Below are 12,995 nucleotides of genomic sequence, written 5' to 3'. Positions count from 1 at the left end.
TTGAAACTACATTTCTGACTAGTAACACAGCAATGCAGTTGCATTGACATAAGAAATTAATTGAAGGCAATGCAATTTGAACATTGACACTATTAGAACCGTAAAAAGCAGAAGCAATATTTATTCAAATACATAAAGGAATGCAATAATATAAGCACTCGTACTGTTGGCCATATACACACTCCGAAGGTGGCATTAAAATATGGGTCAATAATTCCAGTATTAAATATGTGTAAATAAACCCACTGCTAAGCCAACTGTAACAGCATGACATGTTCTTTGAACTCCGTAGCATGAAGTGCCTTTCAGGGTTCAAGTAATTTTGCAAGTAATGCAATTCCAAGTGGTTTACGGTTCTGTAGCTGAGATAGGAATATTCCATATCCTGTAAAATAACTGCAAATGATAAATTATGAAAATTTATCAACACAAATGATTTTGTTATACGATTATGCTGGAGCAGTGGAAAAGGCGAGAGCCAGCAATTGACACACAATTGTCAGCTGATGAAAGGCACTGCCTCGGAACACCAACTTTCATTGAAATATATACTAATATAGGCACATTTGTAAATTGTCCTGCAAGGATATTTTGTAAGTCATCTTCAGCAGCAACCGGAGTACTGATGTAGAAATGTGATAAGGCAGTCTTTGATGAATAGCAAAATTTTAAATATTAATTGCCATTATTCGGGCATGAAAATGTAATGATAAGTGTAAAATTAACTCAAAATGTGAACTGCTGTGGCAGACTTTATATGAAATCTCATTTCAAGGCACAACACAAAAAAAAATATATGTCTTACGAATCATTACTTAAAGCAAATATATTGTCATTTAATGCAGTCGTAAGTAACTTCTTAATAAAGTGATTGCTACTTAAATACGTGTGAGTAGTAAAGTGTGATTTAATGAAGTAATTCCATCACTTTTCATTACATTTCTAATCCTCATCGTGCGGTATTAAATTTAAATTTTAAATGCATAACAATAATTGTCGTTTTCTGAAGATAATTGGATGCAATTACTTATTTTGCTGTAAGAAGCATTCACCAATATTAAGGCAACCGTACTTAACAAAATTCTTTATGATTTTCTTCATTCAGTTCAAGATCTACTATTAGTCTTAAGTGAATTGTAGTTGCGGAGAAAGAATATAATTCCATAATTTATAAATAGTTTTCTAACACACAGCAGTGCTTGTTCACAAAATTACAAACAACCAACTTTGCCTTTAATCTTCATTCCATAATATTATATGTTGATGTCTACTAAAAGACAAAATATTTGTTAAGATCTTTTGAAATTACACAATCCACTAAGCCAGAGCTAATTAAATACTATGCAGATTGATAAATATCCGGCCTACCTAATAAAAACGATTTTTTTGGAAAATTTTAAATAATACGATTTATCAAGTCCTCCAAAATATAATATAGTTTCCCATTCCACATCATTATTTAAGATGCCAATCTCTCTCTCCCTCCTACAGGTAATAGGTAATAGTTACTGGGAGCCATATCTGGAGAATACGGTGGGTGAGGAAGCAATTCGTACCGTAATTCATTTAATTTTGCTATGGTTTCATGCTGTCTGAGCGGGTGTTTTGTTCCGCAAAAACAAAATTTTTTTCTTTGACAAATACGGTCGTTTTTTCTTGATTTCCTCATTCAATCGATCTAATAATATGCAATAGTAGTCTAATGTTATTGTTCATCCCTTTTCCAAAAAATTGCTTCACTTAAATCTCAAAATAAGGAAGTCAGAACTTTTCTAGTCAATTGTTAAGTTAGTGGTCGCTTAGGAGCACTACCCCCGGACTCTACCTATTTCTAGCTTGTTGTTTTCTCACAGGTTTGAAATATTGGATCCATGTTTCATCAATTGTCACTACTCAACGCTCACAGTCAGGTAGATTGTGTATAAACATTACTGAACAATGTTTTGAATGACGAAATTGTCAGTTGAGAGCAAACGCGGTACGCATCTTGCCGAAAGCCGATATATATACAAATATGTTTGTTATCTCTGCTATTTGACGCAATTTAATTTTTAGATCATCCAACACAATATCGCGGATTTTTTCATTTTTTAGAATTGTGATTTCTTTAGCACGACGCGGATGCTCTTCTTTAAAAATACTCGTATCATCACGTATAAATTCAGCTTTTAAACATTTTATTGTTGTTAACGAATGTGCAAGGTTGCCGTAAACAGAATCTATTTTTGTTCATTTAGTTCCAATGAAAGAGTTTTATTACTGAACAATATAAACTGTTTTCCGTTTTATAAAAAATCACCAAGGTGCACTCCTTAAATTATTTACAAAAAACTAACCCAACATCTGATGAAGTCAAAACTTTTACAGCTGTCGTTTAAAACTTGCCAAATACACAAAATATGACTGATTTTGTTTTGGCGTTGCCACCTGTTGTGAAATCAGATAATTTTCAATCTACCTAGAAAAAAACTGAAATAAAATTGAAATTGGAGTAGGAATAGAATAATGCAGGGAATGTCGCATAATATGTACATAGTGTATGACTCAATGATCACTTTAAGATTTGATTTCTATTGGTTAACTAACAATTTACGGTTTTTATCGAAACTATAATCACTGTTTGAAATGAGGTACTAAGCATAAATCTTTCTAAAATATGCTGTTTGCATTCAAATGACACATCGGTTGAAAAGTCCCAAGACCACGTTATAAAAACATATTTTTTTGAAAAAAAATTCAATTTCATTCATTAACATAGTTATTTTTAAGAACTGTACAATAATTTCATCGTTTGTTTGACACTTGGTTTAAGCATTTACGTGATTCTGTAAAGCTACAATCTGTGAACTGATGAATTATTTTGATAAAACAGTACTTTTTCTTCTTCATTTTTTCGTCCTTCAAGTTCACCAACAAATGTATACACGTATGATATTCGCTAAAGATGGTTTTAATTTTTTTAAAGTAATCGACGAATATTAAGTATATTATACTCTTTATAACTTACTTAAAAAATATCCAAAACAATTTTATGTACTTTTATAATATTTTCCAATGTAAACTTCTTAGAGTGTTATGCGCCATCAATATTTTCACAGTAACGTTTAAAACCTGCAAACAAATATTCATAGATTGCGTTCGATGGAGCCGTATTAAAATAACACTTATCGCGCATAAACTTTGGAATAAACGTTACTTTTTCTTAATAAAACATCGATAAATGTACAGACGAAACTGCTTTAAATCCCTGAAGAATTGGCAGAAGAATCATATTGCTAATCGGAAATCGAAATCGGGAAGTTGATGTTCATCGGACAATGCTCCCCGTCACATGACAGGGCAAAAGAAAATTGGACTAAAAAACGACGCATATGACGCAGGTTTTCAATATAATTTGAACACTTCCGCAAATATTAGTTCTACGTAGTACCTTTACACATTACATATTTCAAGTCAAACATGCAGTCAAGCATTCAGCCAAATATGCAGCCAAATATACAACTACACCCAATGTTAACGATTGTTGATTTTAAAGAAAACTCTGTGATAAATGATATGTGTATTACAATACAAGTGCTACAACACGAATTAAGGAATAATGTTAGACACTGCGTCGAAAAAACACCTAATTGCAATGGCTATACAATTGTTTGCTTGTAAAGAATTTCTGTGTGCACATTCCCGGACAAGAACGTGATTTTAGAAATGCCCGAAAAAGACATTTCACACTCGATATATGTAATATGACTTCCTTTATGATATTGAAAAGAGTGACAAGACGTGAATTTATCTCTACAATGTCCTTTATACTAAAAATTCTATAGACATCGAAAAGAAGTCTTCACCTTTAAGGAAAAGTAAGCTACACAGGTTCATTAAATATTATGATGAATCTAATTATATCTTAGTTAATCTTATTAATTTCAGATAATAAGACCTTTAATAAGTGTTTAAATATTTGAATATTCAAAATATTCAAGCTTTATGAGTGCAAGTATCAAATGTGTTGATACATTTAAAAGTCTTAATCTTATGCATTTATTATCTGTTTTTAAGATACCTATTTATTTCTGGTTCATGATTGTGAAGATAGGATAAAATAAAAATGATTTTAGAAATAACATACTATTAAATGGAAATATTAAAATATTTTACACAATCCATTGGCTGCCAGAATTCAAACTAAAACATTCAAGATATATATTTTCCAAAAGAATTACATTTCACTGACTTACTTTTTATATTTCCATTTAAATTTATATATGGAAAATAATTTAAATAATAAGTAATCAATGCTCGAAATACTTCAAGTAGACAAATAGGCAAAAACGTCGACTGATGGAAGGACGAATAAGTAACAAAACAAATGCATTCACATATACGCTTATGACACAGTTTGCTCGACATAATTTATTTATTTTAACACATGAAACATACATAATAAAATGAGTTTCATACACTGAAACTGTGTTTATTTTTTATCTGAATACACTGGCAAATGTGAAAAAAATCTTCTCAACATAGTAGCTAATGAAGTCCTTTTGTACGACTGAAGGGAGCTGTAATATGTATGCGTATTTGTTCGTAATTTGTTAGCATGACATGCAAGTGCCGCAGTCAGTCGTTGGTCCTTTCTAACAAAGTTGAGTTGATTAAAATAATTTTGTATCTAATTTGCTCGTTAAGTTTTAGTTGAATATGAAGAAAAGGATACTTCATCGTGCCTTTAAGGATTTGATTGATGATGTTGATAATCGCTTTATTTTGCAACAGCTGAACACAGAAGTGGTTGATAAGGACTTGTTTGAAACATGTACTGATGATTGGTAACATAAACAAATCTTATGGTTGATATGTGAAAAGTTAGATACTACCTGGACATAATATACGATATATAAAATAAAATATAAAATTCGTATAAAATTAGAAAGATTTTTTTTTAAATCAAAAAGTAACAACTAGTGCAATATAGTTGTTGTGGTAGATGTATTAGCAGATACTTCCTTCTTATTTTTAGAGATTTATTAAAGGAAGTAGAAAAATTATTTATACCAGTACATTCAATTTTATTTGATTTTGTCTAACTAAAATTGATATGTTATATATAGAAAAGCTTAAATTTCTAAAAAAACATTCCGAAATTCCTATAACATTTTTGTAATAAGAAATCTAAGATTAACAATTTATAATAGAAAAAAAAATAAAATAAAGTGGAACAAAACACTGTTATTAAGTTTAGTCCATAACAAAACATAAAGAACTTGGTTTTATAAGAATATTTCATTTCAAAATTAAAAATTTATGATTGCCAAATTTAGTAATGGAGCAATTCGAAGTTAAGGAAAATTTAAAGACTAAAATATTTTAAGTTTATCTAAACTCATTTCTTTTCTGTTTTTATTATTATAATGTTGAGTGAACTTGCAATGCAACCTAGAGATCCTTTTTGCCTACTTATGAGTTGGACTTGATGTCCAACTTTCTCTTTAAATTGTAGAATAGGACCTAAATTACTGGTTCATTTTTCTGCAAAATTGAAATATCCACAGCAGTACTTCTTTCATTAAGCATCATTGCTCTTCCAAATTTTAGTTCGGGTTTCAAGGTTTCATTCGATTCTGTTTTGTTAATTAGGAACAATGTATTCTTAATCTCCTTAAAATATATTAAATTTACGTATTTAATTATTTTATTATTATCTCACTTTATTTCTTGTTTAATAATTATAAATAGTTTTATTAATAATAAACATCTGAAATTAACAGTAATATTGTAATAATAATGGTAAAAATTTTCTAACAATTCTCAACTGTTTGGGTATTGCAAGAAACAATCTCACTTGAGTGCACTTGTAGCTTTTTTACAACTACTAGATCAGTCGTTAATATTATATAAAATCTGCGTAGTTATAGACACAATTGTGATACCATAGTTTGAAATCCAATATTTCCATTATTGTTGACAAGAAACTGATAATTATTAATGAGCTTAAATCTGCATCAATATGACTAAATACAGCATCAGACAGCATCAGAATTGCTATAAGGTTAATCATGTCTTTTTGAATATCTAAGGATATTTTATACACTGACGATAGATATGTATTCTGGTAGGACATTAGTTTATTTAACAAAGTTCAGGACGGATAACCTTAGCCCGATTGTTTGTTTATATATTTAGGTTCGGTTTATGTCACTTATATTTTTGTCACATGGAGTAAACTGCCACTTCTAATTTACATGCTCATTCCACAAACATTTTTTATGAGAAATAAGTTCAAAATATTTTATATATGATTTGATTCTTACTCGGTGGAGGTGCAGTCATTGGTATAATCAATGCTTAAATTGCATGAAATAATTTATAATAAATTGAGCAGGATTACTAATTCAAACCTGTTTATCTCTAACAATAATCTATATCGATACATATAGAACAAAGAGTTACTTTACTGAAACCCGTTTTCAAGTGGACATATCCAGGAAATGACTCGTTCCAAAGAATGATATTATTTTCCAGACACTGTAAATAATATTTACTAGGACTTTTGAAAATCTTCGTCCTCATTTGTTTTAGGTTTTATCTTTTTTTGCTATTCTTCTGCTACAAGTTTCAAAATTACTTTAGTAAAAATTTTGATTTTTAAAATGTTTGACAAATTCCAATTTATCAACTAAAAACATAAAACGATTGTTAAAGCAAAAAGAAAAAAATGGTATATTCCAGAAAATCGCTTTTGTTGGATACGCAAAGTTTTGCATAAACTTTCATTAATTACCAAACTCGAAAACTAATTCCATGAATCTGTATTATTATCTAAAGAGCACGGAAAGTAGCTACAACAGCCTCTGCTTATGTTTCACTTTGCAATATCCGCCTGCTGCCGTCTAGTGCCGTCGACGTTACATGTTACCTGAGCAAACTTGAAACTGAATAAATTTTCATTTTTCATTCTCGAAGATGTCTCAACTCGCATTCAGTGCGCTGCAATTATTATGCAATTATAAGCTTGACGCTTACGTGCCACTAAAAAGCGCTACGATATTTTCATGTGGAATGCAGCCTGAACCTCGACTGTTCTTGCAGCAATTGGGTTGGATAGCTGCTATTCCTTCGTACACTATTTGATATCTTAATAAAATTCAAACCTGAGCAAAACTTTATCTCTCTTAGCACAGTTCCTAAATGCTACCGTGCATTGTTGTTCTGAAACAAGGTTAAACGCATACATTCGAGTACGCAACCATACTTCATAATAAGCTAGTACAGAGATACCGAATGCCTTTACACTTATTAGACTGACAAACTGACACTCTCAAATACATATACATATAAATATAATGTAATGGAATTTTTCTTGCCCGTCTTTCGTACAGTTTGCATTTCTGGAAAATTTTGTAAAACTCATAAAACTTTTTCAATTTCACTTAAATTTTTCTTGTGCGCTTCAAACTTTACAATAAAAATTCAATTATACGCCATTTTGTTAAGAAAATAATCAAAAAAAAAAATTGATGACAGAAATAAAAAAAAAACACTTAATAATACTGTTATTGTGTGGAAATTGTGATAAAAAATGACAAGGTAAGGTGTCAAGCCATAATGTGGCAGGCGTTCTATCCAAGCCGTAGTTGTGATACTGATTGCGGAGCTGGCTTTGGGTGAATGCTGAAAACATTGCTCTGGCCAACTGAAATGATGGACTAATGACAATAAAATTATCGTTTCGAAAACTTTTTCCATTAGCCCATTTTAATTTTATTTTATATTCATTATTTTATGTGCTTATAATTTTGTATAATTTTCTGCCTGCGGACACGCTGGCGTATACGCAACATCAATTATAAAACAATACACAAAAATTAGCCACGTGTAATGGCAAAGCCTTAGTTCTCAGGTGGAATATTAATTTGTTGTAATATATTTGTAATAAGCGACATTAATAACGCAAAAGCGATGAGTGAAGCCCGTTTAGGTCTTCAGTGTATTCCTACTCAGGCATTTGCATACTAATTAGTACGATGTATATACCTGAAATTGTGATCGAAATAATAGAAATGAAAAAGTGAATTGGGCTTCAAATTTCAGCTACAGGTAAATATGTGGATAATAAAATAGATAACAATTAATAGGAATAAAATCATAGTTTTGTAAGATTTATTTACCTACTGCTCAAAAAGTATTCGGATTTTGTAAATAAAACACACAAATTTAAATTTTATTCCAAATTTATTTTATCTTCTTCAAAATATGCTCCTTCTGAAGCGATACACATATACCAATGCTTAACCCAATCTTCCATACACTTTTAGTTCCTTCGGCGAATTCTCTTTTACCGATTCAATCGACTCAAAACGCTTACCACGGAGGGGCAATTTGAGTTTCGGGAACAGAAAAAAGTTGCACGGCGCCAGATCTGGCGAATATGGTGCCTGAACGATAACAGTGGTGCCGTGTTTGGTCAAAAAATCGCGTACAACAAGAATTTTCCTGATGTAAACAAATATAATATATGTTATATATTCTTGACATATACCATATGTCAAGAAAGGGTGTACCAACATAATAAAAAAGAAAAAGGTCTACTTGAAAAAGGCCTATTACTTAAGGAGTAATTAACAAACAAAAAAATTCGGAGCAAAAGGTATATAATTTTAATTAGCGAATAAATACATTGACGGTATAATGCATGCAGAACTTTCTTATAATAAAACAAAATATAACAACAACTATTAAGAAAAATTATTATTTTAAATAAATGAATGAAAATATATTAGAACGCATGACAAAGAAGTAAGTAATCACCGACCATTTCCATCAAAAATTTAAAGTCAGAAATTTCAGATACTGCTTCTAATTGAATGTTTGATTGGAAATAACAATCATTAACTTTAACTGAACTCTCCAGATTCAAAAGTGAATCCCAAAAGAAATTTTGGTAGTCTACTTCACGGTAGTATCCCAAACTCTAAAATTAGCTATTAGCGTTAAAACCATTTGTTACGTTGTCTAAATATTCTACAATATTCTACATTAAGTCTAAAGTTAAGTTATTCCCTTCACAACTACAAACGGACTATAATTATACACATTTCATGATACTTGAAAATATTAAAAAAAAAGTCATTCTGTTGGAAATTAATACATACGATTGAGCTTATGTCTACCAAATCTTTCTTTTCATCAACAAGAGATACATAGTACCGAATTATTTAAAAACAGAAAGTGGTTGCTTGTTAAGAAGAAAAATGTGGTAAGTTATAGAATTTTTAGTCAAAAAATTGGTCACAAGTGTCGTGTGGTATAAACAATTTTTATCGTCAGTCAACACTTTCTCATAGTATTTATATAATATATGATAAAAATATGGTAAGCTAATGCTAAATTACAATTTTATGTTTCTAAAAGATGCAAAGTACGTTTTTGGCAGACAGAGAACCTTTCATCCGAAGTCATCCGAAGGTATTATCATAAAGCTTCCAAAAAAGTGGCGATCTCACAGAAAGAAATAATTGGCGAGGTATTACTCTGCTAAACATGATTAATAAAATAATAGCGCATGTCATCACCAACAGATTTTCAACAGCATTAACAGCAATGCTGCGCAGAGAACAAGCCGGATTCCGCCCACACAAGTCTTGTATTGATCACACAAACAGCCTAAGAATAATCGTCGAACAGTCTGTAGAATGAAGATCAACTCTATATTTATTATTTATAAGTTTCAAGAAAGCCTTTGATAAACTATGTCACACTGTCATTTGAAACGCGCATTGGGCAGAGGCATTGGATCAAGGTGGCGGAATAACTTGGGGTCTTCAAGATAGCTTGTGTGATCTCGGTTACATCAATAACTTATGTCTGATCGCACACTGATATAATGACATGTCTCGCAACCTAAATCGTTTGATAACTACAGCAAACAGAGCGGGACTTAAAATCAATGTTACGAAAACAAAAGTTATGCGCATTAATGCTAGCGTCCAAGATCCTTTTATTATAAACAACTGCTGTCTTGAGAATGTAGAGTCTTTTTGCTATCTTGGAAGCATCATATCAAAAAATTGTGGATGCAGTGCGGACATTGAGAACCATATCAAGAAGGCAAAACAAGCGTTTGGTTGCTTAAATAAAGTCTGGAGATCTTCTCGGCTATCGCACCGGACTAAAATACAAATATTTAACTCCAACATACCAGTACAAGTTTTCATAAATCAGTCACTACGTAAAACTTTTAAAGTATTCTGGTCAAATACAAATTCAAATGAACGTCTATGGTCTCTAACTCAACAAACACCTATAAAAACCGAAATCAAAAAACGCAAATGGGAATGTGTCCGTTACACTTTGCAATGTTACACATGCGGAAAAGCTAGAGAGAGTTGAAGCTATTGGTCACCAATCGTACCGAGTGGAAGATATTTGCTGCGGCCCTATGCTCCTCCTACATGGTAGGCACCTTGACGTGGTGTAGGGGCTTAGCTACAACTCGGACTATAAATATGAATATTCGCAATCACCTGGCATTTGTCAGACGACTGTGAATTTTTAACGTTTCTAGAACGAGGTGTACAACCAAGATCTACCTTTAGGTAGTTTTGTGTTGTCATGTAGTCTATGTTTTGTTGTTTTATGTAGTTGTGTTTGTTTTATTTTACGTAGTATTTGTAGTAGTAGTAATTTTATGTGTATTAGTAGTAACTTTATGTAGGCTGACTGACGTGGTCCGAATGGCTACTATAACATCTTAGCGTCTCGGGGAGTAGATGAGTCTTTGCATTTTGGTGCTACTCATTAAGTTCGTTAGTCAATCGATCGGCCTTTAATGGAAGTTTAGTTGTTTGTAGGATCGATGACCCCAAAGCAGTTAGGTCATGTCTCTGCTGGTTTTGGGGTCGCCAGCAACTAGGCGGGGTGAAGGAAAACACCCTGGGTTTGATTGAAGATACGAAACAATCTATAGTTTTTGTACCTAGGATGTATGGTGTATGGTGTAGTATGTGTGTATGTATGAATGAGACCCGAACAACCCCCCAATCTACGGTGGAACAGCTATGCCTGTAAGAACTTGGTCACGGGGCTAGTGATGACCTTAATAGCGAACTGCGGATACCAGGCGACCTCCGCTTTCAATTTGCCTTCTGTCGGTAAATGGGCTCTGCCGATGGCGACTTTATACTTCCCTAATACTCGTGGGATATCATATGGATACGTCTAATGAACAAACTAAAGGGGATGATGCTACCCTTATCGCATCAAACACTACTGCTGTCGGGCAGGGAATTAACAACGACCAGTCGACTGTTGTGTCACAGGTCAGTGAACCTTTTGAAGATGGTGCTGTTGGGCACATCTGCAAAAATATACACGCTGTGGAAAATGTTGTTTTTCCACAGTATACTGATGCTAGCAGCACAGAAACTGAAGGGTCTGATGCTGCCTCTATTGACATTGACGGAGTCAGTCTCTGTTCTCAACAGTCAGGTGCTACTGTTGTCAATGTTTGTATGAAAGGGATCAGTTTACATGACCAGAAGGGTTTTGTGAAACTGAACTCAATGCAGAAGAGGAGGTTAAAGGCTTACATGAGTCAGGGACACTCTAGGGATGTGGCCCTAGACATGGTTTCTAAACTTCCAACTCGTGCGCCAGCTAAAAGGGCTTTATCTGACGACATGGTCATGCCAGCTGGTAAGAAACCAAAACAAAACACCTCGATTCAGGGATCGAGTAAACCCTCTTTCAGCCAAGTAGCCAGTCAAGCCAAGGGGATCAAATTAGGATTTGTTCCTTTTGATTTGGCTAAGTGCCCCCTAAACAGGGAACAGACTGCACAGCTACAGGAGGCTATAATTGAGACTGCCATAGAGTTGGCGTCTGACGAGGTTAAACCAGAATTTGAAGGTTGTTTCCCTCGTACGGGATGGCTCATGAAGGTGTGCACAAATAACCAAACGGCTGAATGGGTCCGTAAAAATGCGGCAGCTATTGCAACAAAGGCTAAACTGGGCGCCAAAGTGGTTGAAGAGTCGGAGTTTCCAAAAACACATCTGGTGCGAGGATACTTCCCACACAGTTGCGATTTTGAAAATACCAAGGTTCTTGCCACAATTGAGGCCCAGAACAGGATTAAAGCAAGCACCTGGAAGGTATTACAGCGGACCGCAGAAGGTTCACTGCTCCACATCGTCTTTGCTGTCGACGATGCATCCTGGAACTCACTGGTCCAGAGTGGAGGTAGAATTGCATATCGCTTCAGCCATGTCAAGCTACTGCTTAAAACTAACAGTATGACAAAGGAGGGGCAGCCAGAACAACGGCCTGTGGAACAAAAGGTTCCAAATAAACTCCAGATCACAAGGACGGAGAAACAGAAAGTGGAGCACGTGGTCCCACAATCAACACTTACGTCTATTGTGAATCCAAATGAGGCCCCAACTACTAGTAGAGCCGCCATTCAAAAAAGGCTTTGGATGCGGCCACCTGTGGGTGGAGCATCAACAGCTCCAAAAGAGCGCCAGAAGGAAAAAGGGCCACGAAGAGCTCGACTTCAAAAGGAAGTCGAACGCTCTCTCAATAAAACTCAACAAAAATGAGCACCATAGGGGTGTTACAGGCGAACCTGCACCACGCGAAAGGAGCATCGGCTACCTTGTGCAGGACCTTCGCCACAAAAGGACTGGCCATAGCGCTTATCCAGGAGCCATGGACAGTCGGTGGGCATATAAAAGGCCTTCAACATCAATCAAGTAAGTTGATATATAAACGTGACATAGAGTCGCCTAGAACTGCTATACTAGTAAACAAAAATGTTAACTGTATTCCAATTCCAGATTTCATCCAGAGGGACTTGGTGTCGGCCATTTTTGAGATCCCGACGGAGTGCGGAACACGTGAGATCGTGATCGCATCGGCCTACTTTCCAGGCGATGCAGATGAAGCACCACCTGAAGCAGTCACAAACTTGGTAAGTTATTGCAAATCCAATAATTTAC

This window comes from Teleopsis dalmanni, chromosome 2 (genome assembly GCF_002237135.1).
Source record: "Teleopsis dalmanni isolate 2A chromosome 2, ASM223713v2, whole genome shotgun sequence".
In the NCBI taxonomy this organism is placed as follows: Eukaryota; Metazoa; Arthropoda; class Insecta; order Diptera; family Diopsidae; genus Teleopsis; species Teleopsis dalmanni.
The sequence above is the reverse complement of the archived record's forward strand: the minus strand, read 5'-3'. Positions refer to the sequence as shown.